Source organism: Camelus bactrianus, chromosome 24, assembly GCF_048773025.1.
Source record: "Camelus bactrianus isolate YW-2024 breed Bactrian camel chromosome 24, ASM4877302v1, whole genome shotgun sequence".
Classification (NCBI taxonomy): Eukaryota; Metazoa; Chordata; class Mammalia; order Artiodactyla; family Camelidae; genus Camelus; species Camelus bactrianus.
The window spans coordinates 5,804,640-5,832,428 of NC_133562.1; the positions used below are offsets into that span (position 1 = coordinate 5,804,640).

General features: G+C 45.6%; 1 protein-coding gene across 3 annotated transcripts in view; it reads left to right on the forward strand.

Moving 5' to 3' along the window:
- Positions 1-8,782: 8,782 nt before the first annotated feature.
- Positions 8,783-27,789, forward strand: part of LPIN2 (lipin 2) — an 83,184-nt gene continuing 64,177 nt past the window's right edge. Inside the window, exon 1 of one of the 3 annotated variants that reach the window (XM_074352508.1) lies at positions 8,783-8,920. The gene's annotated coding sequence lies outside the window, so the exon portion shown is untranslated. Of the gene's footprint in view, positions 8,921-20,784; positions 20,938-21,807; positions 21,868-27,789 lie in introns of those variants that run through there. The other 2 variants (XM_074352510.1, XM_074352509.1) reach the window with 2 other exon arrangements.

Sequence of the window (27,789 nt, forward strand, 5' to 3'; positions counted from 1 at the left end):
GCCTCCTTGAGTATGTGGAGAAGAGGGAACCCTCATACACTGTTGGTGGGAATGGAAATTGGTGCAGCCATTTCGGAAAACAGTATGGAGGTTCCTCAAAAAAAAAACTAAAAAATAGAACTGCCAAGTGGGGAGAGTATAGCTCAAGTGGTAGAGTGCATGCTTAGCATGCATAAGGTCTTGGGTTCAATCCCTAGTACCTCCTCAAAAATAAATAAATAAACCTAATTACCACCCCCCCACCCCAAAAAATAGAACTGTCATGTGACCCAGCAACTCCACTTCTGGGTATATATCTGAAAAAAACAAAAACATGAATTTGAAAAGATACATGCACCCCAACATTCACAGCAGCATTATTTACAGTTGCCAACGTGTGGAAGCAACCTAAATGTCCAACAACAAATGAAAAGATAAAGATGCAGTATATATATCTAATATATAATATATATATACACACACATATACATAATGGAATACTACTCAGCCATAAAAAAAGAACAAAACTTTGCCATTTGTAGCAACATGGATGGACTTGGAGGACATTGTGCTAAGCGAAGTAAGTCAGACAGAGAAAGACAAATACTGTATGATATCACTTATATGTGGAATCTAAAAAATATAACAAACTAATGAATATAACAAAAAAGAAGCAGACTCACAGATACAGAGAACAAACTATGGTTACCAGTGGTGGGGAGGGGCAAAATAGGGGTAGGGGAGGGGGAGGAACAAACTGTTGGGTGTAAGGCAGGCTCAGGAATGTATTGTACAGCATGGGGAATGTAGCCAATATTTTATAATAACTGTAAATAGAAAGTAACCTTTAAAATTGTATACATTTTTTAAAACTTAAAAGCTAAAAAATGAAATTAAACATAAGTAAATAAGAAAAAAAAAATGCAATGTCCCCAAGGAGCTCATGGCATAGTGGGTATGTCCAAGGGAGTCGTTCATTAAAGGAAATGAACGAACACTCCGTGAAGCTGGTGGAAATGTAGCAGCAGATGTAACTGGGCTACACATGTAGGAATTCTCCACCATGTTCCAGCCATTGAGTTGGAGGAATTTGGACAAAAAGCTCCACCTGCGTCCTGTGGGTGCTCTCAGGCCTGCAGAGGTGCTCACAGTCTAGTGGGTGTGAACAGCTGCACCTCCTGGAAGGCCCGGACTATCGCATCATGGGACAGGGCAGTGCTCAGGCAATAGGGAATTAGCAGAAGTGCTCGACCAGGAAGACAACACACAGGTTTCGGAAGATAATCAGCCCCAGTATGAGGGATGGATTGCAAGGAGAAAATAATAGGAAAATGGTTATTAATTAAAAGTGAGTTTCAAAACAACCTGCGTAAAGAGAAGAGAGCACGAGCACATTCTGGCGTCTCCGCTGTGCCACACGTGGGAGCGGGGAGTGACTCTCCTGGCTGCAGCGGGATCGGACTTCAGGCGTGTGCTGCTGGCCTCCTACGCCTGTCCTTCCAGCCACACCACACGCCTCCAAGTTCTGACGGGGCAGCTGTCAGCAGCATGCAGCTCAGGAACAGAACGCTGGGGTTCAGCACAGCTTGTCCCTGCCATGGAAATCCAAGGCTCGGAGTCAAGTGTGATCGGAGGATCTGAACTGAAAACAGACTGTGGGCCCCAGACGCCGCAGATGAACCAGTGAAGCCCTGCAGGGCTGGAACATTCCAGAAGGTAGAAACTGCCTTTGATGCCTCGTTGTACCTCCTGACTCCCAGCACAAGGTAGTTTCTCCAGATGTGTTTCGTTAATAAATGGATGAGCTGAGCGCAAGGTATAACGTCGCCAGACGCGCCTCCAGGGTAAACATAGATTCAGGGAAGCGGGGGTCCCTCAGGCCGAGGTGGTCCGGGCAGCTGAGAGAATCCTGTGCAGACTTCTTGGTTTAGTTCCCCCATGTGTTGTTGGCCCCTCTGTCCTTTCTTTCATGACTTTATTGGTTATTTAACTCCTCCTCTTTGCACACAGCATGGTGTCTTGCCCAGGGCAGACATTCGATGCGTGTTTACAGAATTGAGTGCAAACCAAGCTGTGGTGGGGACACCACTGCTGTCGTTTACCTGTCAGGAGCATAACACCCGCTGAAGATAGGAACTGTGCCTCTGTTCCAGTCGCCGTCTGCCCCTTGGCCTCAGCATGCAATCTGTCTTGCTCATTTTCCAGCTGCCCGAGCAGCCTTAGCACAGTTCATTTTAGCCTCCATTCCTTCTGCCCTTGGCTGGCCTTGACATAAGCACCCCCAAGAGCATTCCAGCCCTGGAGCAGGCCTGCCTCAACCCTGCCTGGTGTTTCCCACCCTGCCTTCTTGCAGGTGGAGCCTTTGCCCTCCCTGGACCCATCCCAGGATGCTCAGGATTGCCTTTCTAGCCCTTGGCTACCTTCCACCAGGATTAGGTCTCTGCTCAGATGGCCCTGAGTAAATACTTCTCCCCGTTCGGGCTGACCCTGGGCGTCTGGGGTGGCCCACCGCACAGTTCACGCCTGTCAGCCGGGAGGCACAACCCTCAGATCTCTTCAGCCTGTTATTCTGAAACCCGTGGTCTGCTTTTCCACAGTGGAGGTTCTTTTAAGAGGTAGTTTAGGGGCATGAGGATGTCTGGGTGAAGCTACCCAAACCAAGACACCCACGCAGGGGAACCCAAAACAGCTCTGGCTCCTATGTTCTATAGATATTTCAAAACTTTTCAGTAAATCTTCATCTCAGAAGGAAAAATAGTGTCATAACTTCCTTTCTTTCCTAAGTAGGAATCCCTGCTATTACAGTTGAGGAAAAATTAGCACAGAAAATACTCTATACTTACTGTATAGCACAGGGAACTAAATTCAATTTCTTGTAATAACATATAATGGAAAAGGATCTGAAATATATATATACACACACATATTCAGGTACACATTACTGTACATCTGAAACTAACATTATAAATCAACTACACTTTAATAAAAAAAATTAAAAAAAAATAAAACACTGTAGACTCATCAGCTGGGTGGAAAATCAGGACCCATTCCTCCTGAGTAGAACAGAAGGTGAACTTACATTGGATTCCACCTTATCTTATCAAGCACTGCTACGCAGATGGGGCTGTAAGCTGAATCTGTTCAAATGAATCTCACCACCTACAACCAGAAGTTCTTTCTCTGGTGCCGAAAGTTTGACCGATTAAAGGCCATTTGGCACAAAAATAAGTTCTTGGTGTGTGTACGTCTTGTTTCCCTGGTGACTCTGGTATCACTTGTTGTAGGTCAGCTGGTGGGCAGAGCAGGTGCAGAGGCAGAATCGTGGAGCTGGACCTAGGAGGCTCAAACCCACCGCCTTCTGACCGTGTGAAGGTCGAGGTCCCGTCTAAGCCACTGGGACACGGGGGTTAGGGCATTGCAGTGTCTCCCACAGGGAGATTTTGCGAGGATTAAATGAGTTAGATCATTCACAAAGTGCCCAGGAAAGCACCTGGAAATCACCATAGCGGGTGAGTGGTGGGGGCTTCCCTTCCCATCCCCTCCTTCACCTCCTGCCTTGCTTCCCCTCAGGAAAGCTCTTCAAAGGGCGAATAAGAATATATAACAGTGGGAAAGGCCTCTGCGCTCCTCCGTAGGACAGAAATCATGGGAAGTGTATGGAATCGGGAATTCATTTCTGTGAAATTTTCTCACGTGGGTTGCCTAAGTGCCTAAACATTTCCCGGACACTATTTTATTTTTGTATGAAGTACGTTTTTAAGTGCTTCCGAGTTGGGATGGCACTGTGGTGCCCATAGAGCAATGTGCCTGGCTGATAAGGCAGTGCAGGTCAGGCTCTTGTCCCTATTTTACAGATGCGCAAACTAACACACAGGGAGGTGAAGCGCTTCCCTCAAGGTCGTGTGACAACATGTGCAGGAAGTGGGGAACCCAGGGCTCTCAACGCCCTGCCCCAGTTTCTCTCTCCCCGCTGCTGCACTGAGTTACTGGTCTTCCAAAGCCCAGGGGCCCGCAGGTGGGAGCCCACCTCTGTTAGATGAGTCGGTGACTTGCTGCTGGACTATTAGGGGGACCACATCCATGACTGGACGGCGGGAGGAAACGCCAGCTTCCCCAAACCCTTAAGGATTTCGTCTGCTGTGCTCCCTTGGAAAAACTCAGCTCCCCAAGACCCTCCCCAAAGAGTCTAGCACTGTTTCTCCAGCACTAGCACTTGAGATGAGTGAAAGCTTTGCCTTGGAAAGAACAGAGGAGCAGCGGGAGGGGATGAAACAGAAGATAAGAATCAGGGCAAGAGTCTCGTTCTTGAGAAGGTTTCCGTGGTTTCGTGGAGACAGATAGCAGCAGTCTGTAAAGTATGCTCACAAGTCCTACTTCCTTTTCCGTTTTGGTTTGTTGTGACAACTGGAGTTAGGTTTTAGGCAAATAAATATATAGGATCCTATTTTTCACTCCGAGTATTAGAATAATTAAAGCAACAGGATGCCTCACAGGTTTCTCCATTCACTTCATACAAGAAAACTTCTTTCTGTGAAGCGAGTTTTACTCTGTTTTTCTGGGTTGTGATGTGTAGGCGGGCATTGTGATCCATTTCTGCAAAGGTAACAGCTTCCAGTATCAAGTCACTGTTCAGAGTTAGCTGGAACCAGTCAGTTAAGCCAGGGGACCATCTTTATTCTTCTTCAACACCATCCTCTTGTGACTTCCACCTGGAACCCACCCACCAGCTGCTGGTTCCCAGCCCCCGGGCAATCTTGTCTCCCACCACAGCCCCCTGCCCACAGGAACCAGCTCCCTCCCAAAGTCCCTGTCCTGGGCTCCAATCCCTCAGTGTCCTCAAGCTGAGTGATGGGACTCCTAGTGGGAAATTCGAATCCTTTTTGAAAAACACATTTTACTTAACAAAGGCCCGCAGTGCTAAGGCTAGGGTTCACAGTGTGAACGTGTTTTAGGGGAGCAGGGTCTTCAGGACTCCAGCCTTGCTGCCCCTGCAGAGCCAGCTGATTGCTGGTAAACATGCTGAGGACCCTGCCCAGATAGTCTGATGTAGAGATCACCTCACTTTGCCGGTTGTCAAGAGAGAGCGTCTTTCTGAATAACTCAGTCTGGAACCTCCAGGAAAAAGCAAAACCAAACTTGCTGCATGACATGAATGACTAAAATTCAATGAAGTAAAAACCGAGTAGCAAAGGTCTGAAGGGAAACCTGGCACAGGAATAAGAGTAAGAAAGAAAGAGATCCACGAGGACAGGTAACAGTAGGAGGCCGTGTGGAAACGTGCACAGAAACACCCTTCCCGGAAGGGAACATGGGACAAGGAGCGTCAGGTGCAATTAGGAGCAAGACAGGAATAAAAAGAGATGCTTCTGAATGGCTGCTCTGTGGTGTGATGAACATGACCCGCCTTGATTAGACTCTTCAGCCTCTGATTTACACAACTCAGGGGTAGATGCCCGGTAGTGATCTTTTTAATGTTCACCTTTGAAAACCCCTATGCTTTTTTGTCTTGTCTTAAATTCAGATTTGGCGAGTTCTTTCATTTTTGTGGTATCAGTTTGTTTCTTTATAGTACTTTGAGCTGTTAAAAACAGACAAGACTATTTGTCTCCCAAGAAATTAAAAATTATCTTCATGGTTGAAAGGTGGAAGACATGAGCTAACTTAGCAATGCCCCTCTTGGGCCCAAAGAAGTTTAAAAAAGATTCTCTCTCTCTTTTGTTTTTTTCATGATTTCTTCTGTTCACACTGATACATACAGATATAAAGTTTCCGATTTCCAGACTGCTGATAATTGAGAAGACGTTGTTTTCCTGCTTTATAACAGTTTGGTGGAGCGGGGCAGAAAACAATGTAAGAGGAAAACTATATTTTTCGAAGACGTTATTGTAAGTCGACCTCCTGATAGTCCACTTCTTACACATGCTAACTGGGCTTGTCTAGTGTGGCTGCTGACAATCTGGGCTTTGGAGCCCACCAGCCTGGGACCACCTGCCCCTCGCTAGCTGACTTAGGCAAGTTACTTAATATTTGGGGCATCAGCTTTTCGTCTGTACCATGGAGGTGATAATAATGCCTACCTGTAAGAGTTGTTGTGAGGCTGGAGTTAACGTGTGGGTAAAGCACTATTATCCACTATTATCCAATAAATTATAGCCTTACTCAGAGAAGCCACAGAAGTTAGAATACGTAGCAGAAATTGTTTAGGTAAAAATGTGATTTAATATATATTTAAATGCTATTACTGTGATTGAAAAAAAAATCAATTTCTTCTGCAAGTTACTTGCCAAAGTCCAAACATGAAATGCTGAACAACACAGTTGAGACAGAGACCCTGCTTGGCGCTGGAACTAATGCGTATTTAGCCCTAACTACTAATAAAGGGCAAGTTTTAAGAAGCAGCATATTTGTCTTCCCTTTATAACTTCTGCTTAAAGTTTGGGCCCTGCAGTAGGCATTGGTCACCTGGTGGCCACCCAGTGTCCAAACCCCTTCCCTCTGTTCAGGGAAGATCCCTCTGTCTGAGTCTTGGTGGAGAAAACCAGGAAGAGACCATGCCTATTTCTCTCTGCCTTGCACCGTGTTTGGAACCTTCCCAGGTGTACAGTACGTGTTGGTTAAACTGAAAATGTAAACAGGAAGAAGTTTCGCAAGCCTGAATGGCAACACCGTGAATCAGGGGCTTAAGGCCCTGTTTCCAACCAGCTCCGCCGAGATTCACTGACTATCTCTGGGCAAGTCACACAACCTGCCCAGTTAGTTTTTAGTGTCTGCATCAGCACACAGGAGAGGCAAATGAACCCACTGACCTCACAGGAGAGATGGAAGGATTAATCAATGCATGAAAATTAACTGGGGATATCCATATAAATATTTCTATTATATACTAAATGATAAAATCTTTAGCTCCAAAATGTTCATCCCATTGTAAATGTTTTTAGAATGGTTTAGTTGAACTCCTAGACATTTCTATACTATATATCATTATAAACTTTATTCTTTATACAGTTAGGAAAGTAAAATAAATTTTCTATCATGTGTCCAAATTACAGTTTCTGGGCATTTAGGAAATCTTTCTTCCTCAATCTTCCCTTTTATTTAATTGGGAATTGATTTAATAATTACCACCTTTGAAAGTGTTAAGTAAATTGTATATTTCCTACTCAGTTATTCCATATTCTTTATTCTCCTTTAAGAGGCTTTGATAAATTCAGCCCCCATATTTTTTCTTAAATAGATGTATTGCTTACCCCCCAAAACATGGATTGAAAATTTCCCATGACTCCTGTAACTACTATTTCAATTCCCTCCAAATGTTTCAACCCAACTCTCCTAAAATATGAAATCCAAGGCTGAATACTCCAACTCTATCTTTTAACATACATTTGCACACAAACCCTACGATCAGAACACATACATCCATACACAGATACTTCTCTGCTTCGTGTGTTCCTTCCCATTTTCATCAACTGCTGAGCTTTTTGCAAAGAGCAAATCATAGCCACTAGATACAAACAGACCAAATCCACCCCCACTGCCCATGTGGCTCTCTAAAGCCAATGTGATTTATGATGCTAAGTTTAAAAGAAATATCACTGCTGTTCATTGATCTGCCCAACCGTTTAAAGGCTTTTCCCAATAAAATGAAACAGGAAAACATTTAATTAGAAGTGCACTAAATTGGGAAGATGTAAGAGTCTTAAGCAATCTTTACAAATTAATTACTGCATGTGTGGGAGAGATACAGACGTACTTCGCTTCATGTAACATTGTTGCCATGCTCCTGAAAACTTGAACGTGAAAGGAATTTTTTTTTAGTGAATCTTAATTCTTTTAAAAATCTGTCTTGGAATCTTTTTATAAAACAAAGCATCCTCTGACATCTGAGCCATAAGCCTCTGTTCTAATCCTATTTCATTATCAGCATAGAATTTAGCCTAGAACTAAAAATGCATGGAACTTTTAGAAGTTTTTTACTGAGTTAACAAATACTGAGCATTGTCTTTTTTCAGGCTTCTGTAACAGTGTATCATAGACTGGGTGGCTTAAACGATAGAAATGTATTTCTCACGATTCTGGAAGCTAGAAGTCCAAGATCAGCGTGCCAGCATGATCTGGTTCTGGTGAGAACCCTCTTCCATCTGCTTGTGGTGCCCTTACGTGGGAGAGAGAGAAAGACCCTCCACTCAGTCCGTTATAAGCACCTACTAAGTGCCAGGCACGGTGCTATCTGTGGGGGGCACAGGGATAAGCAAAATAGACCAGGTCCTGCTCAGGTGTACACCCTTGATTGTGTACAGCCCAGCCGGGGAGAGAAATGACAAGCAAAACCACAGACAAGTACGGGAGACAAGCAGGAGAGTGAGCGGGAGAGTCCGCGGGAAGCAAGGTCATCAGGGAAGGCTGCTCGGAGGGGGAGCCTTTGAGCTGAGGCTGGAAGACTGAGAGAATCAGTGCCTGAAACGCTGGGGAAGGGCCTTCAGGTGTGACTTGGGGCAAGATTCTCTGAGTGCAGGAGTGAAGTAAGGCCCTGGGATGGCTTTTTGTGGGACCTGGGTTTGTCTGGCAGCGGGAGGGGGGAAGGATGGAGGTAGGTGGAGGCCAAGGTCTAGGCTCAATGTTCTCTCCCTTTCTAGAAAGATGTGTGTGATGGCATTTTTGATGTATGGCAGCCGCGTGGACTGAATATTTGTCCCCTCAAAATTCATACGTTAAAGCTCTATCTTCCATGGTGATGGCAGTGGGAGGCGGGGCCTCTGGGAGGTGATTCCGTCACCAGGGTGGAGCTCTCGCGGTGGGATCAGTGCCCTTACAAACAAGACCTCAGAGCGCTCTTTCCACCAGGTGAGGATGAGACAAGCCCTCGCTTGCATCCCAGAGACGGGTCTTGGCGGGAACCCAGCTATGCCGGCGTCCTGATCTCCGACTTCCAGCCTCTAGAACCGTAAGAATTAAATTTCTGTTGTTTATAAGCTACATACTTCTATTTCTTTCTTTCTTTCTTGTTTTTAATTGAAGTACCGTCAGTTACAATATGTCTATATCTGGTGTACAGCCCAATGTTCCAGTCATGCATACACATACATATATTTGTTTCCGTATTCTTTCTCATTAAAGGTTATTACAAGATGTTGAACATAATTCCTTGTGCTATACAGCAGACACTTTTTTAAAAATCTATTTTTATATAAAGTGGCTAATATTTGTAAATCTCAAACTGCCAAGTTTATCCCTTCCCACACCCTTTCCCCGGTAACCATAAGATTGTTTACTATGGCTGCGAGTCTGTTTCTGTTTTGTAGATGAGTTCATAGTGTCCTTTTTTCCTTTTTTTTTTTTTTAAGATTCCACATATGAGTGATATACGATATTTTTCTTTCTCTTTCTGGCTTACTTCACTTAGAATGACGATCTCCAGGTACATCCATGTTGCTGCAAATGGCATTATTTTATTCTTTTTTATGTATAAACCACATACTTCTAAGTACAGTTTATGGTACTATTTTATGGCAGCCAGAGCAGACTAAGGCTGTGGAGTATCTTCAGAAATTCATAGGTTAATAAAAAAAAGATTATCACCTGTATTTCCTCTGTTATGAAGCTAAGCTCCTATAGAGTGGGGGTTGGGCAGGGAGGAGGTAACAGAGGCACCCTTTAAACTAAGAATAACAGCATCCATCTGCTGGGAGATTCAAAGGGATTTCCAGTATTATCTCATTTACCCTTATAACAAACAGGTGAAGGGGTGTACGCGTTAGATGTGTGACCAGCTGCAAGTAACAGAAAACCTGGAAGCCAGTGGCTTGAATAAATGGAGAGTGAGGGTATTTTTCTCATAGAACAAGCAGTTTTAAGGCATACAGTCCAGGGCTAGGAGAGCTCCTCAGTGATGCCATCAAAGCCCCTGGATCTGCTTACTGGTGATAAAGACGCATCGTGATTCCACATGAAGAGCAGCAGCCTCCTCAAAGCAGCATCAGGAAAAAGGGTATAGACACTAACCACTGTTGTTGTCGTTATTGCCAAAAACATTGATTATGAAAACATCTACCTTAACTGACAGGGCTGCAAATAACTAAAGGACACATTTTTGGTCCTTGAGGGAGTTATAAGATAAAAAGATAAGCAAAACGCAGGTTGCTGCAGTTGAATGACTGCAGCAATATAGGTGTTAGACGTTCCATGAGTGGAGAGATTAGCACTGTAAAATGTATTAACCAGAAAGGCCTTTGGAGACCGTGTCTTCCAAGTACTCATTTCATAGATGATGGGTCAGAGGTCAAGGGGGGTGAAGCAAATTGCCCAGCTGGTAGCTGAGCAGAAGCTAGGACCGAGGGGTGGCGAGTCTCCGTCTATTGCCCTTTCTCCATAGCACGCCGGCTACTGTTACAGGGAAACTGGGTTGGCCTCTTGGTGGGTGTCGAGCCAAAGAATGGGAGAAGGACTTATTCCTTGCAGCAAGTACAGAGAACACTGGGGATCTTTCCCAAAGCAGAATCCCCTCAGCAGCAAAATTGGGGAGGTTTTGAGCTAAGGGTACGTGCACGTTCATGAAGGGGCTTGAGCAGAGGAGAATTCAGCTTAGAATTGGGGCAAAGTGAAGTCACGAGGGCCAGAAAAGGTCAATCAGCATCGTCATCCCTTGGGTTCCAGCTGATCTGGTGGTTTGAGCACTCGAGGGGGGTTTAAATTCTGCAAAACTTTCCAGAAAGTGCTTCAGACTAGTCTTTACCATTGAAACAGAGCTAGGAGTCTTTACAACTGATTTATTACTTTGCTACTGTTACTTCTCTTGCCTGTTAACAGTCATTTGTTCTCCTGAGATCATTACTACTGACACCTGTTCAAGGGCAACACTCTGGCCAGGCTTAGATCACAAAATGGCTTAGGACTAAAATGACTTCTCTTCTGTCAAAAGCCATATGTGGTTGTTTTCTTCTGGGGCCCCCCTTTGCCATCTGCGTACACTTCCAAGGGTGAACCTGGTCAAGGAAAGCTCCCTGGAGTGGGTGGGGGCAGAGGACTTTAAACAGCCTAGTAGGGACAGCAAGACTTAACAATTAGAAGCAGTGACATGGGGTGTTTCAGGAAGGAAGACTGTCATAATAAAAGCTGCAGACCCAGAATGATCTCACCGTTTTCCAGCAGTGCTGAGGAGATGAGTTTGGCTGGTATGCAGAGGGCAGGAGAGGGGAACAAAGTTGGAGATTGGTGGAGGCAGACACGGTGGGCTCTGTGTTCTAGCTGGGGAGACCACTGGTGTCTTCCCACAGGACGTTAGCCTCATGTCCACAACCCACTCACTGAGTAGGTCCACCTTTGCTCCTACTTAAGGCCACATTTAGCATTTGTGCGTCAAATATTTATTATTTTTAAATTCTTTTTACAGTCACAATATGTCAGTTTCTGGTGTACAGCATCATGTTTCAGTCATACATATACATACATATATATGTTTTCATATTCTTTTTCATTATAGGTTACTACAAGATATTGAATATAGTTCCCTGTGCTATACAGAAGGAATTTGGTCTTTTATCTATTTTATATGTAGTAGTTAATATTAGCAATTCTTGAACTCCCAATTTATCCTTCCCCACCTCCTTCCCCCTCAACCCAGTAACCATAGGTTTGTTTTCCATGTGAGTCTGTTTCTGTTTTGTAGATAAGTTCATTAGTGTCTTCTTTTTCCTTTTTCTTTCTTTCTTTTTTTTTCTTTTTAGATTCCACATATGAGTGATATCATATGGTATTTTTCTTTCTCTTTCTGGCTTACTTCACTTAGAATGATCATCTCCAGATCCATCCATGTTGCTGCAAATGTCATTATTTTAAGCTTCTTTCTGCAATGTGTTAGACACAGTGTTAGATATTATTGAAACAAAGATAACAAACTAGCCATGTTTCAGGCAGTCAACTACCAAATGACCTGGAAAGAGAGACTGGGTTTACATCTAAGTAACCACAACTCGGGGGGCCTTTTGTGAGATACTAGTGGATTGCTTTGCCAGCCAAGAAAATGACAGGAAAAATGACATCCAGTTGATGAGACTGGAGAGGACGCTTGGAGAGGCAGCACAGGACCTGGAAGAATGAGTCGAACTAAGGGAGCAGGAGAGCATTTCAGAAAGATGGTCGGAAAGAGGGAGCAACCTGAGCAAAGCTGGGAGGACAGAAGAGGGCAGACGGGTGAGTCTAGTTAACAGATGGACCGGAGGATGGATGAAAGAAGGGGGAACAGTAAGAGGGAGTGGTGTGTGTCACCAAAACCATCCCTTGGGGTCTCACTGTTGTAGTGGAGAAGGGACCACGGGGTAACGTTGCTGCTGTGAATGTCTCCAGGTTGCTGGGTTTTCTCTTAGAACTAGCCCAGGCGTTCAAAGGCCCAGAGCACTGACACGTATTGAGACCTTAAAATGGGGGATAGTTGGTTCCGAGCAACCAAGCTGATTAAACTCCCAAACATCCTTGTAAGAGGGATATGGAAGGATGTTTCAGCAAACATTAATGGGAGGTTTCCCTGAGCACAGCTCAAAGGTGACTTGATAAGACCCTGAAGCCAAGGGGCTGACTTTCCAGAACCCTTCTATCTCCGAAACAAAAACAACATAAAACTGCCTCTCTGAGGCTAAAATAGAAGAGGTAAAGGGATGTCAGCCTGGCAGGAAAACTCTCCAGGCCTGTTCACGCTCCTCTACACTGTGACCTAAATTTAGACTCGAATCTGAGACCAGGACAACAGATTATGGGTTTGTTTCCGTTGTAAATTCCACATTCCCAGTGTGAATTTCCTTCAGTATCGTATAGGATCCTTTCAAAGACCCCCATCCCAGGCTGTACCAGCTTCCAGGCTATAGACACAGAGAGCTGTGGCTTATGGCACAGGATCCTGAGAAAATTCCAGAAAGTTTCAGCTGATGTGAAATCTGCATAGGAAGGTTGTTATTTGATGTTGATACCATCAGCTCTGCGGAAGACTTCTCCAGGGCAAACCCACCTCCAGCCCCAAACCGCTCTTGTTTCTGTTGGAGGACCGTCGGTTATTAAAGCTGCTTTCTGAGTGTGTGCAGTGGCCTGGGCTTCTTTCTTATCATTTTCCTCCTTGCCCTGCCCCTGTTTGTGCCTTTCCTTTATCTTTTCCCTTCTGGCTAAAACAGAAAGTGTTTTGCATGGGAGGACGGAGTTGGGGTGAGATGTCCTGCCTGAGGTTGAGGCCGGTTGGGAACAGCAGATGTTCCAATAGTGAAACATTTGAGAGTCCTCGTTCCACGCCAACTGCACCTTGTCTTTCTTCCTGGATTCTCTGAGACCAGCACTGCATTCTTCCCCACCCAGAAGTTAATGCTCACAAACCGGGCCATCCCTGGGTTCAAAGTAGTCTCTTTCCTCATACAGGTTTGTGGAAGGTACATAGTAACTAACTGGCCCAGGGTGAGGCTCTACTGATGAACTAATTAATTAATGACATAGCACTTTAAACTTACTGAGCATTTATTTCATAAATTCTGGGGCTTATTACTTAGTCTGAGCACCAAAACTCAAGTTCTTACAAGAAAATAATCTACAAAGCCATACACCTTCTGCCTGATTTTTCTAACGTTGGAAGAAATCCATCTAACCTTAGTAAGCCATTTAGAGAAATACAAAGGAAAGAGGAAAAACGGAGAAATTAATTTCGTTAGGAGAGCTTTCAGGAGGGAGGAAATGGGGAGGGGAGAGAAGGTCAAGAGCGGATCCAGTATCGAGGATGGTCAGGTAGAGCCAGCACCCCAGAGTGAGGAGAGCAGAGGGTGGGTGTCCAAGCCTTTGGGGAAAGTATAAGGAAAGCAGACATACTCAGCAACTTGGGGTTGTCCAGACATTCCAATTAGTGGCTCTTCTGGGGAAAAAAAAAAAAAAAAAGACAGTAACTGCTGAAACAAGCAATCTGGAGGCACAACAAAGTTAATGTTCACATGTGGAAAGTTTTCCAGGCTGGTCTCCGTGAACTGCTGTGACTTTTCCACCAGGCTTGGGGCAGAGCCCTTAGGAGAGTTGAAATCTTCCCCCTCCCTATCCCCCAGCTTCTAATATTACTGTTACTGTTAACATTTTTTGTAGGGTTATAGTGTAAAGTATATACTGATGAAAGCTTAGCATTACAAGGAAGCAGAAAAATCTGAGTGCTGACAATCAAATCCTTCTCACACGGAATTCATAGAACACGTTTTCTCTAAGCTGCCGGGCTGTGGAATGTGGAAGGTGGTGGGTACTCCAACAAAAGGATTTTCAGAGAGATGCTGTCTGCTACATGACCTTGAGTGACCTCAGAAAGCTCTGCCTACTGAGTAGGGCAACTATTCCAACTGCCTAATCACGGAATCTGTGCCCCCAACACCACAAACTGCCCCCCACCAGAAGGGTCCAGCAGAGACAGGACACCAGCTTTCCCAAGGGGATTTCTGCTCCAGCAGCAGTTGGGACACGTGGGCTTCCTTGGTCCCTGGTTTTATGACCCAGGCAGCACATGACCAGTGAAAATAAGAAAGTCATCTTTAGGTGGCTTTGTTCTCAGGACTGAGAATTGTAACTGATGCTGAAAAGAATGCAAACAAAATCAATGGAATGATTTGGAGATAGGAATATTGTGAGTGATTTCTTAGATGTGTTTCCTTGCTTCCTTCTGCACTTCTGGTCTGTTGACATAACTTTTCTCCCTCATCATCCAGAAGGGTTATTACCAAACACACCGCATGACACAGTGTTGAAAAGAAACCATTCCTCGCAGCTTGTTAGGAAGGTGGTCAGACACACTAAGTTTGTCTTACAAGTGCTGAAGGAAAACTTACAAAGCTTGTAGCCACACAATAACGTTTAAAAAATAGAGATGTATTCATTTATTAATTCATTTTCATTTGTCCTTCATTTCATTTTTCTTGTGAAAGAAAGATACACACAGACACCCATGTACCCAATGCCTGAGCCAGGACATGGTACCTCACCCTCTCAGATTGCACCTGTCCCTCCATCAAACTCAAGTCTATCCGGAAATCTCTGTTACTCGATTCATTGTTTTTCTCTATCGTTTATTGCCTATGCTTTTATCCTTAAACAATGTACCATTTAGAGTTGCCTGTTCATGAAATAGAACAAATAGAATCATACTTTAATCTTTTGTTGCTTCTTTGCTCAACAGTTTGTTTTTGAGATTCATCCGTGTCGATGTCGTGGTGTGGCATCGCGTTGTGTGAGTATACCACCACTTAACGACCCAGGCCACCTGCGGTCAGAACCTTTGGGCTCTTTCTCGCTCTTTGCAATTATAAGCGATGCTGCCATTGATTCTTGTGTGAGTCTCTGAGTGCACTTGTGCAAGGGTGTTTCGAGGTTGCATACCTGGGGTGGAACTGCTGGTTCTTCGTGTCTGTGCACATTCATTTAACTTTCTAGGTAATACCAACCTGTTTTGTAAAGTTGCTACGCATTTGAATTCCACCCTGCAGTGTGTCTGAGTTCAGGTTGGTCACTTCACATCCACACTTGGATTGAACAACTTTTTCAGTGTTAGCCACTCTGATGTGTGTGGTGGTCTGTCATCGTGATTTTAACTTACATTTCCCTGATGACCAGTGAAACTAGTATCTTTTCCTAAGTGTATGAACTATTTACACTTGTTCTTCTGTGAAATTCCTCTTCATTTTTTTTTTTTTGCTTATTTTTCTAGCGATTCCTGAATTTTTACTTATTGATTTATATGAACCCTTTATATCTCTTGGATTCAAATATTTGGTTGATTGTCTGTGTTGTGAATATATTCTTGTTTAAGAAATACTTCCTTACCCAGAATTTGTTACCATATTCTCCTATATTGTCTCCTTAAAGTTTTACATCATATATCATTGAAGCTAAGTTGCCACTGATTGTAAGAAAAATCACAATTTCAGAGATGGTAAAATGTGAAAAAGAAAGGTGTCCTTGGTATGATTCTTACGTGCGTCTTTATTTCAGCTAACGCTGATTTGGTGATGTGTGTAGAGTGGGGTCCAAATTTTTATTGTTTGCTAAGTGGATAATTAAGTGTGTCCTCATTTACAGAGAAGTTCATCTTCACCCCCCGCTATCTGAACTACCATCTGGTCTGAACTACCGTACACTAAGTGTCTGTGTGCGCAGGGGTGTCTCTGGGCTTGCATTTTGTCCGATTGGTCTGTTTGTCCCTGTACCACAGCGCCCTTCCTGATTACTGCAGGCTTGGTACATGGGACAGCAGTTCCTCCCTCTCTGTTCTCCAAGAGTCTCTTGAAGAAGAAACCTCTATTGGGATTTCGAATGGAAATGAATTGACTCTATAGATCCATTTGTGGAGAATTAATATTTTTATGAGATTGGGTCTTTTCTATCGATGAATATCATATTTCTCCAATTAGGTCTCCTTTGCAGCCTTGCCATGAAATTTTCTAATTCTCTTTGTAAAAGTCTTGCACATATTTTATTAGATTCATTTCCTAAATATCTCTTTGCTACTGTGGGGGAGGGAAAAGTTTTCCTCGACCCTGTTAGGATCCCTGGCTGGGTCTGAAGATTAAAGTCACAAATAGGAGAGAAGCATCCACATTTACTTAATAGAAATTTTACAAGGCACAGGAGCCTTGGTAAGGAAATGAAGATCCGAAGAAACAGACTGTGTATTTTAATGCTGAGTTTGATAAAATGGGCAGTTGTATGGAAATATGATAGGTTAACAAGTATGAGGTAATAGTAGTAACCATTGCAAGGCATCTTTCAGAAAGTTTCACTTCTGTTTACTGTTTGTATATATGAATACTGATGATTTTTGTATGTTGACCTTTGTACCCAGCAACACTGCCTAACTCTCACCCTCATCTCAAAAGACTACGTACATAATTCTTCTGAATTCCCTACACATGCTATCCTGTTATTGTGATTTCTTCCATTCCCATTTAAATATTTTATTTCTTTTTCTTGCCTGACTCCACTATTTTGGACCTTTGGTACAATACTGAATAGAAATGGAGATGTTAACACACGTATGTTCCCCATTTTAAAAGGAATGGTTGTGTATGAGGTTTGCTGTAGGTTTGTGTAAATACCTTTTATCAAGGAAAATATGCCTAGTTTTCTATGAATTTCATCTGGGAGGATATTGAATTTTATAAAAGGCTTTTTTCTGAATCTACTGAGATTATCATTTGATTTTTTTTCTTTAATCTTTTAACATGGTGAATTATATTAACTGATTTTCTGATTTGAAACCAACCATGTATTCTTGGGTAAACCAATTTGGTTATGACTATCTTGCTGGATTCGAATCAGTGAAGTTTGCCTGTAACTTTTGTGTCTGAACTTATGTGTGAGAGTGACCTGAACTATTTATTTCTCACACCCTCCTGGTCAGGTTTTGGTATAAGGTTATGCCAGCCTCATAAAATTATTTGAGGAATACTCCCTTTTGCTCCATATTCTAAAATAGCTTGTGGGAGGTGAGAATTATTTATTCCTTGAATGTTTGGTAGAAGTCACTAGTAAAACTGTTTCAGCCTGGATTTGTCTTTGCATAAAATATTTAACAACAGTTTCAAATTCTTGAATGGCATGAGTATTCCGGTTTTCTATTTCAGTTTCATTAACATATTTCTTGGAATTTTCCCACTTCATCTAAGTTTTCCAATTAATTGGCAAAAAAAATCTTCACAAGCTTATCCTTGTAATTTCGGCATCATGTGTGATTATTGCTTTTGGTTTATTCCTCACATTGCTTGTACCTTTCCTTTTTCCCTCGATCAGTTTTTTACCAGAGGTTTGTAGAATTTATTAGTCTTTCACAAATCTGGTATTTGGCTTAGTTGGTCCTTTTTATTATATGTTTGTTTTCAGTTTCATTATTTTCTTATTTTATCTTTCTTATTTCCTTTCTTCCGTTTTATTGAACTTCATTTTGCTGTTCTATTTCTAACTTTTTTGCTCTTTACATTTCAAAGTATTTTCTAATATCAACTTTTGAGTCTATGAATTTCCCTTTAACTACTTGTTTAGCTTTCTCTCTGAAGCTTCCACAGGTAGTGTCAAATATTTGATGTGCAGTATTTAAATATTGTCATATTTCCATGATGATTTGTTCTTTGACCCAAAAGTTTCCAAATAAGTGGGTTTTTCTAGTTATCTTTTTAAAAAAATTGATTCTTGACTTAATTGTGTTGTGGTCAGAGAGTATGACACGAAATTTTCAGAATTTGTTGAGACTTGCTTTATGGCTCAATCTATGATCAATTTTAGTGAGATTTCTGTCTGAGCTTAAAAACAACTTTTTTCCTTACTCTATGATTTTGCATTTGGGGTCCCATCTTTGTTGGATCTCTGCTTATGAGCTGTGAGGCCCGAGGCAAGTCACTACCTCTCTGTGCCTCAGCTCCTTCATCCATAAATTGGTATTAACCATAGCAGCTACCTCATAGGTTTGTAGTTAGAATTACTTACTAGAGGAGCTGAGCAGGCAGTGATGGCTCAGAAAATGCCAACTAGTCTTTGCTCTCACAGAAGAGATGCAGAGGGAACGACAAAGTTACTTCTCTAAGGCTTAACCTCCTCGCCTTGGAGCTGCCAAAGGGAGGGCTTAGGACCACCTCCCTTCCAAGTCCAGGCTCGGGAGACTAGATTCTTATGTTCAGGAAAATCCTTCCCTCTTCCAGTTTAGAGTCAGGAAGGGGAGTAGAAGGAAATAAGCCTCCCTCCTAGGTTTCTGGCAAGATGACTTACATGGATGATGGTGCAATTAGCCAAGATAGGACATTCAGGAGGAGCAGGTTTGAAGAAACCAGCACCTGGCCCTGAAGCTGACATCACTGAGGGCCGTGCTGGTGGAGGTGTCTGAAGCCTCTGAACATAGGCACGTGGCCCTCAGAGTCCTGGCTGATGAGAGGAGAAGGGGGTTTCAAGAAGAAAGTCCAGGTCAATAGCATCTTGACCTACAGAGATGATGAGAGAGGACCCGAAAGGTGTCCGCTGAATTTGGCAACCAGAAGGTTGTTGGGGACTTTAGCCTGAAGAGTATCAGGGGTGGGGGAGGCGAAGTAGCAAGACTGTAAGCCTACTCCTCTTTCCCTGTGCCCCTTCCTGTTAAGTGTGGGGAAAAGCCTGAGCCTGCTAACACTAAGGGGTGGACTCCGAGCTGGGGATGGGGGACAACTGGCTGAGAGGGGTTCCTCCGTGGAGCTGGAGGAGGTGGGGTCAGGACAAGCGAAGGAAGAGCTCCCTCCCACGTGCTGGTGGACTAGGTGGCAATTCGCCCCCCGCCCCCCGCACCTCGCAGGTGTCAGGGGCAGGAAGTGAAGGGATATCATGCAACAAATATTTCACGAGTCTCTTTTGCTTAGGCGGTGGCGTAAAGTAGGTAGACACCAGAGAATGAGGAAATTGTTGAAACGTGAGGGATCAAATCTCAGGTGGTTTGGAGGAAGGGAGATATGTCCAGGGCTTCCTGAATGATGAAAGGAAAGAAAGAAGCTTGGCAGAATATTTCCTAAAGGCAGGTAGTGAAAATAGCCTGAAAGAAACAGAAAACATCCAGGTGGGAAAAACGAAAAAAAAAAAAAAAAAAAGCAAACCCGTAACAGCACACTCCGGGTTCCAGATGCTAAAGTAAATGAGGCACCTTACATGTAATCATGTGCCGTTCTCAAGACTATCCCTGAGAAAGGCGTTCCTGTTTCCATTCCATTGACGTAGAAACTGAGGACCTAGCTATTTTTCTCGCTTCAGTTCCACTTCTCCATAGCAGAGTAAAATGTTTTGAAATATGGAGGGGGAAATCCAGTCCTTGTCTTTTTAAATTTTTATTTCGCTTGTGAAGCCATGTGAAAAGCACTAGAGAAAATTCTAGAGCCCTTAGGCGAAGGACACCACCTATGTCTGCAGGGCCTTGGTTAAGAATGAGGTAAAGGTTGGCTGAATGCTAGAGAAAGGCAGAAGGAACTTGGATGAGGAAGTGGTTTCCCGGTTCCTTCTGTAGAACCAGCCCAGGGGGCCCCTCTTACAGGGTTCCCTGGTCCCCACACAGCCCAGTCACACCACGCTCCGTTTGCGGGAAGAAACTGTGCTATGGCTGGGCTCGTCACCCAGGAGCTTTATAGAAATGCCTTGCTTTCAGTATCCTCAAAGCTGTATCAGTTATCATTCACAGGATGCATACTGAGAAATTAATGGCATTTGCACCTAGCACATGCACTTCCATACATGACTTTCAATAACGCCATAGGCAGGAGAGAAAAAAAAACCAGTGTGCAACAGTACCATACAGCACGGGCAATCCATTTCCTTAAAACGTCTGTTTTAAAAAGGAGGTGTGTAATAGGATTTGGGGAGGGGGCGGGGAGGAAAACTAATCAAGCAGACGGGCTACTGGTGCTCAAAAGTGGGTTATAAAACATTCCTGCCCTGTACCTTTTTTGCACTCTAATGTTTTTCCTTTTCGGCAGTTGGGCTCTAAGCTCCGTAAGACGCGCCGCAGGGTTGCCATGGGGACCAGAAGAAACTTTATTTTAGAAAAGTAACGTTCGGGTTGCCCCCAGCACGCGAGGGGCCCGGGCAGCGCGGGAGATGGGCAGCGCGTCCGCGCCGCGGGCCGGGGAGGGAGACGGGCGGGCGCCGCGCGGCCGGGAGGGGGCGGCGGAGCGCGGCGTCACGTGGCCGGGGAGGGGCCTGCGCGCCGCCCGCCCGCCGCTCGGCCGCTGCCGCCGCCGCCGAACCCATTCATGAGGGCCGCCCGGCTCGGCTGCGGCCCCGGCGGCTCCCGAGGCAGCGGCGGCGGCGGGCGCCCGGGCCCCGCGCGCGCCCCCGGCCGGCCCCGCCCCCTCGGCCGCCCGCGAGCGCGCCCAGCCCGGCCGGTCCTCGCCGTCGCAGCCCGGCTGCCCCCTGCCCTCCGCCTCCCGCGGGCGCCGGCGCGGGCCGGGAGCCGAGCCGCCGCAGGTAAGCGGGCGCCGGGCCGGGGTTCGCGGGAGGGTCTCCGTGGCGGGCGTGCGTGCGTCTGCGCCCTGGGACGGCGGTGTCGGCGGGGTCGGCGGGGTCGGCGGCTCCGCGCGGGCGCCGGGCCGCCGGGCAGGAGGCCGGGACCCTGTGGCGGGCTGGCCGAGCCCCCTGGCCGCGCCGCCGGCGTCGTGGAGATGGACGGCTCGCGGGGCGGGCGGGAGGCTCTCTAAAGAATTCGGCGGCCCCGCCGCCGCCGCTCGAGCTGATGGTCACTTAGGACCCCCTCCCCCGGGTCTGTGGCGCGGAGGCTGGAGCTGCGGCCCGAGCCGCTCGGCGAGGAAAGCGCCGCCGGAGGCCGCGTCTCCATCTCGCCCCCGGGCCTGGGGGAGGGGGCCCGGCACGTGATCCGCGGGGAAGCGGGGCCGGGAAGTTGCTGTTATTCCTCTGCGGCCGTTCGTTTGCCCGGCGTCTGCGCCACCGGGTTGTAGACCGGATCCTGAGTGTGAGTAGTTTTCTTCCCTCAAACCCCCTCCCCTCCGCAAATCTTAAATCTATAGCGAACACCTGACGATCCGGTTGATGGGAATGGCTTCTCTCTCAACTTCTCACCCCGGCGCATCATTATTTCTCCCTTCTCCCGGACGCATTGAGACTGTTCTCATTGAAAACTGGGGATGTCGTTTTGAAGGCATACTGATGAGAAACAGGACCAGAAAAACCACCCTTCCCTTCAGAAAGTGCTGGAACTCTGCATATTTGGAAATGCTCTGAAGGATTACTTAAATCGCTAGGCTAATTCAGAATGCACATTTGGGGATTGTTTTTCCAAATCTTTTTTTTTTTTTTCTCTCTCTCCCTAATTGAAAAACAGTCTTTTGCCTTGGTGTCAAGCCAGCCCTGTTGAAGTTCTTTGCCCAGTAGAGATGCTCGGTAAGTTACTGTTTACTAAAACGTGGCCTGACTAGACGATACAAAGTCAGTTTCGAAATACGTTTTGACATATTTACGAATTATTTAGTGGCCCATAATGGCTTATATGTTGATGGTCTGATTGGGATTGTCCTCTGGCTTCGGAATGAAAAGCTCTACACGTGAAGCTGAGGTGGGAGCATCAAGGGGTGGGTTCTCGAGATTGGCCCACTGCATCTGGCCCCCCAGTGCAGCATCCTCTCTGCCTGAGGAGCAGTCAACCTCAGGCCACACTTGGCCAGAGTGTGAAAAGCAGGCCCAAGGCTACGTGTGATGCAGGTTTGGACCATGTAGGTGGCCGCTTCCCTCCAGTCAAGTGGGCAGTGGCTGGGGCTTATCAGCCGAAGTATCTCCAGGCCCAGATGGTGGTGGTGGTGGCCACAGGATGCTAGAAAGGAGACAGTAGGTGCTGTTTTAATATTTGATGGCATGGTTGAGAACCAACGGAGAAGCTGTATGCTTGGAAATGGGAGTGTTGGAAAGCCCTCTCACACTGCAGTAAAAGCCACTGTTAAGCAAGTAACAGGGTCAGCTGGGGCTCTGTGTCCTTTATTGCTGCATTCTTGTAGCAGTGGAGGTGCTCCTCACCCTGTGTGCTGGGGTTTGGGTTACCGACTGAACTGTCTCCTGCACTGGACTGAGCCTGTGAAGGCCAGATTGCGGTGGAGGCTGGCACCCAGCGCAGAGCCACGTCTGTGCCGTGAGGGTAGGAAGCCGCCGGCGGGGGGATCCTCGGCAGTGACCCGAGAGCCACGGGTTCTTCCTGAATGAGTTTACTCAGCTCTCCTGAATTGTGAGCTTTGGATGAATAATCCTGGCAGTGCTGCTTGCTAGAAGTGGTTAAAGGTACAGTTAAGCTGACGAGCATTACAGTGAACATTTTGCAATGTTTAGTTGAAATATTAATTTTTAGTTTAAATACAGCTCGGTTCTCTGTGTCAACAGCTGTTTCCTCCGGGTACGCTTATTTGAATACGTATTTCCTCACACGTAGCCACGCGGTAACACGGGGCTGGAAGCTCTGTCTCCTTAGGAGGTGGGTTCAGCTGCCTCCCGTGGGTGCTTAGCAACGTAAGCCAGGAAGTGTTTAAGTCTGTCTTAAGTCTGCCCGCCTTTAAAACCCTTTCCTTTTGGCCTGGCCCCCAGCGGCTGTCAGCATGTGTACCTGTGTGCACGCTGAGTTGCCCATCACCTGCTCGGCAGTGATCGAGGACCTTTATTTTGAAAGCCTGTTTTGCTCTGTTTTATCCCCTTCATTTGTAAATTGTTATACATCTGACTGAGCCCCAGAGTCCTCAGACCTGTCACTTGCCTTTGTGGTGAAACAGCTCACAGGTTGATATGTGGAGCCATCAGTTGGCAGAACCCTATATAAATTATGTCGTATTAAAACCTTGAGAACTTATTACAGGCTGGAACTGGCTGTATCTTGGAAATAAGACATTTGAATAAGAACTTGTCTTGGTGGCTTTGCTGGCTGGTAGCCACAATTTTTGGACTCCACCATCCCTGCCATGGGCTTGATTTTCAGTTTCAGTAACATGGTGTTACTACCACTAAACACTGTGTGTGTGGCCCCATACTCTTCAAGACACGTGTGGAGCGGAAGTCACCCTGGTGGGGGGTCAGACAAAGCCACTGGGTACCTCCAAGAGCCCATGGCAGCCTCTGCCAGGTCCCCCTTGGCCACCCTGACCAGACACCTATCCTGCTCTGGAACTCTGGGACTGGAGGGTTCTGTTCGAAGTTTCCATCCTATCAAGAGGGAAGGATAAGGAAAAAGACCCGTTAGGAGATAAAGGGTGCTGCAGTGCCAGATAAAGCCCCTAGTGAGACTTTGGGGATTAGAATGTGATAAACTTTATGTTTTTTTTCTTATTTGATTCACTGACAATAGTTTAGAATCTTTCTCCTCTAAAGGCTTTGAATGCTAAGTTCCAGTGATCCTGTTTGTCAATTTAGATTGGTTTTAAAGTTGTTACAAAGAAAGGAGCCAGAATTCATTCACCTTGTGCACCGTGACCCCGAGGTTCCAGCCTCAGTTCCATCTCCTGCCCTCACCTCACGCCCAGACAAGATGGGTGTGGCCTAAAGGCAAGGGGTTTATATGATTGTTAGCAGTGCGAGGCTTAAAGTTATTTTTAGCTTATTTAGGTCAAATGTATTATTTGAGAGACTACATAATGTAGGGGGGCAGCAAGAAAATGGTCTTTAAAAATCCATGTGGAATGTGCTGCCTCTTTTTGTAATCTTTGAATTTGGAACTTTATCATGTGGTGTATATGTCTGTGTGGTGTGTGTGTCTGTCTGCAGTGTCATCCATTTTCAACATGAACTACCCAAGTTAGGCTTTTCTATTTCTTTGGAGGAGAAACATCGGCTCGCAGAGAAGCACTCCTGGTAATGTCCAGGTAGCTGGTGGCTTACCTTTATCTGACTTCCTGGCACATTTGAACAGTTAAGTAAGTCTTTACTTCTGTAATTGTATGAACAGCAGCTGAGTCTGTTGCCTTTATTTCATATCTTTATTTATTTTTGTACCAATTCCCTTAATTGTGTAGTAGAAGAAATAATGATTGTCTCCTTAATTATCAGACATTCCCTGTGGCCACTTGGCCCCCTTTGCTCTCTGTAAGTGTTGAACTGAGGGGAGGAGCAGGGAGAGATGGAGTGTTGGGTGGAGTAAGTAGGCAGCCTCAGAGGTTTGTCGGATTCCACTAGGGAAAGGACGATTTGAGGAGGGGAGGAGGGAGCATGGGAATGAATGGCCATGGGGACAGATCTGTAGGTTTAAGAGTGGCTGTGAAGGGAAAGGAGAGGAGGGGACAGACCGTCCTGGTTAACAGCAGAAAGAACTCTGAGCAGGTGAGCGAGCTGGGGCAGCCGTGGAGACCTGTATTTGGGGAGCTCTGAAGGTCTGTTGTACTTTCTCCCATTGCTTTGATTTTTACCGTTTTTGGTCACTTTTTAATTTGACTGTTACATGTTTTAAGTAACATTATAGAGAGTGTAAAGGAACGGGATTTGGAAGGTTTTAAGAAACAATGATTAAAGACATATTTCAAAGAGAAGAGATTCCAGTTTCTAGGTTTAAAAATTATTTGGTTTTGGTAATAATAAGTAATTATGTGACGAAGAGGAGAAGCTAAGGATGGGAAATGCGTCCTTCAGAAACTCTAAAGCTGGAACTAGTGACTTTACTGCAAGAAGAGAGGCATTTGGTACCAAGTAGCTTCTTTGGTGACTGGATTTCTGCATTTACCTATTTCTGCAATACAGTGGAAGGGATACTTGTTGTCCTGTCTGTTTTTAAACCCATTGTAAGGTGTTCTCTTCTTAATAGAAAATTATCATAATTATAAACAAAAAATTTCACTGGTTAATCTGGAGTTGAAATCTACCTAACAGAGTTTTGTCTGCCCCTGAGTACACAGTGGAGTCGTACAGTGGCCAGGATGCTTCTCATCTGTTCAGTTCATTATGTGACATTTACTGCTTCTGGCAAGAGAGGTGTGTCCAGCTGTACCAGAGACGTGGTGTTTCATTCAGTCTAAAAGAGAGGTGTCCAGACTGCGAATAGCTCTTCAAAGCTAAAATCTATTCAATAAAGTCGTCTGTGAATTTTATTGTGTGATCTTGTATTGTTATCAGCTGTGAGACAGCAGAACTATCAGATGGTTAATGTGAATTAAGAACTCGTGTGAATTGGTCCTGCGTGATGTGGTGTGGGACTTTCCCCAACAGCTGGGTCTGTAAATCTGTAACCTTTGGGTAGTGTGATGTGTCTTTTTTCTGAACCGCGTAAGTTGAGGAATGCTTAGGTTTATGGGAGACCCACAGGGAATACAGTTTTTTGTTTTCTTTAGGGTGCTTTATAAGAGAGAATTGATCTTTTATTGTAGGGTTTTCTAACTGGCTCAACCAGTTTAAAAAAACTTGCCTAAGTAACATTTAAAAAGTAAAATTTTGTAACTTGGGGGTCTAATGTCTCTGTCCACTGAGACTCTTGGTCTTTGAAGTGGTGCTGACACCTACTTTTTAGGGACACTGAGGGTTTGTAAGAGGTGTTTAATGTTTGTAAAACCTTGTCATTATCATTACAGTTACATGATTGCACCTTTGGGCAAGCGAGGCATTATGCTTTACATAAATTCTCTCTCAAGAGTCATACAGCTTCCCTGCAATTTGGAGATAATAGCCCCATTTTCTAGGTGAAGACAGCGAAGTTGGAAGGGATTTGTCAGAGGCACGTGGCCGTGGTGGCCTTGCCCTCCGTCCATCACCCCCGCGGTTCCCAAGGACTGTAAGAATTCCTGTGCTTGTTTGACCTGCCTGGGTCGATTTTGGGCTTTGTTTTGACTTTACTAGGTAGAACTGGAGACTTATTCTTAATGTCGGCGTCCATAAACTGCTAGAAGAACAACGCCTGCTGCGTCGGAGCCTCGGTTTCTTGGAATCATTTGTACGTGCAAAACCAGTGGTGCCTGGGCAACAAGGACCAGCCGAGAAGATGGTGGGTGTGCTGGGCCTCGTGGCCCTGCCTGGCCCCGCCGTGGGGTGGGTTGTGAGGCCGATGTCCCCCCGCCCACCTTCCGCAGTGTGAGCGTCTCTGGACGGAGCAGGGCCGGAGGTTTAAGACGTGGGCCTGACTCCAGCTCTGCGTTGCCATCGGGCCCAGCCTGAGAGGCGGCAGTTGTGTTTAGCGTGGGGGAGGAGAGGGGGCTCAGCTGGACTCTGAGACGTGGGGCGTCAGCGTCCAGCACCAGCCCTCCTTCAGGGGTCTTCCCCACTGTGAGCGGTGCTGGGGTCCGACCTGCAGGCTTGGACGGGGGCCGTCGTCCCGTCGCCGAGGGCAGCCCACCGAGGCCCCAGAGCTGTGCAGTGCCCAAGTCTGAGCCTTTGTGAACCGGTACTCCCTTCCCTGGAGCATTTGACTTACTTGCTGGCCACATCTGCGGGAAGATTCTCCCTAGTGGAGTTTTAATGGTGTTTTACTTACTGTGAGTAAATGAAAGATTCGGTGTTTATCGACTCTTCCGTACGAGAGAACTCATTAAACAGAAACACATTCGTGGACCTTCAGGGATTCCCAAGTTCTCGGATACACTTTTGGTACTTAGTTTGCTCGGTTGTCTCATCTGCAACATGGAGATAGCAGTACCCACCAGTGGGCCGAGTCCCAGGGTTAGATGAGGCTGGTGTGACCGCGGAGCCGCTGGCCGCCTGGAGGAGCGGAGGCGGGTGGTGGGCCGGCTGCAGCTCCCACCCAACCGGAGATGCGGAGGTCTGGAGGCACCGGGCAAAGGGCAAGAGGGCAGTAGAACATCCCCCTTGCCCTGAAGTAGCGTATAGTCTTGCAGGGGAGTTAGGTAAGTCTGCTTCTGTGTATGCTGGGGTGGGGACTGGGAAGGGGGTCCCACCTGAGGGGCTGAGCGTGAGGCCAGGGAAGGGTCTTGGAGGGAGCTTCTTTCTGTGCTTCTGTTTTTAGCGGGAAAATACGATGTTTGGTTGAAAGATGCTTATGTCTCAAAAATACAACTCTTTCCTGTGTTTAAAATTTCTTCTTTGACTCAGAACTTTTACCTTTATAGTGTCAAAATAGGAAATAGACTTTTGAAAGTTAGCTATTCTGTGTATGTCTTATGTACAACGTATGTTTACAAATTTAAGCCTTGTGATTTCTACCATCCTTTTATCTCTGGCTGTGTGAATCTTGTTGGCCAGGCCTGCAGGTAGAGCCTTGTCTTTGTATCTAGAAAGCAGAGCTGTCTTCTATACTGGTACATATAGTGCAGGTGAATGCGTAACTAAAAGAAAAAAAATGCTGGTGCTGACTAGCTTACAAAGGCAATGAGTAAGTAACATTTTCTTGCAAGCTGTAAT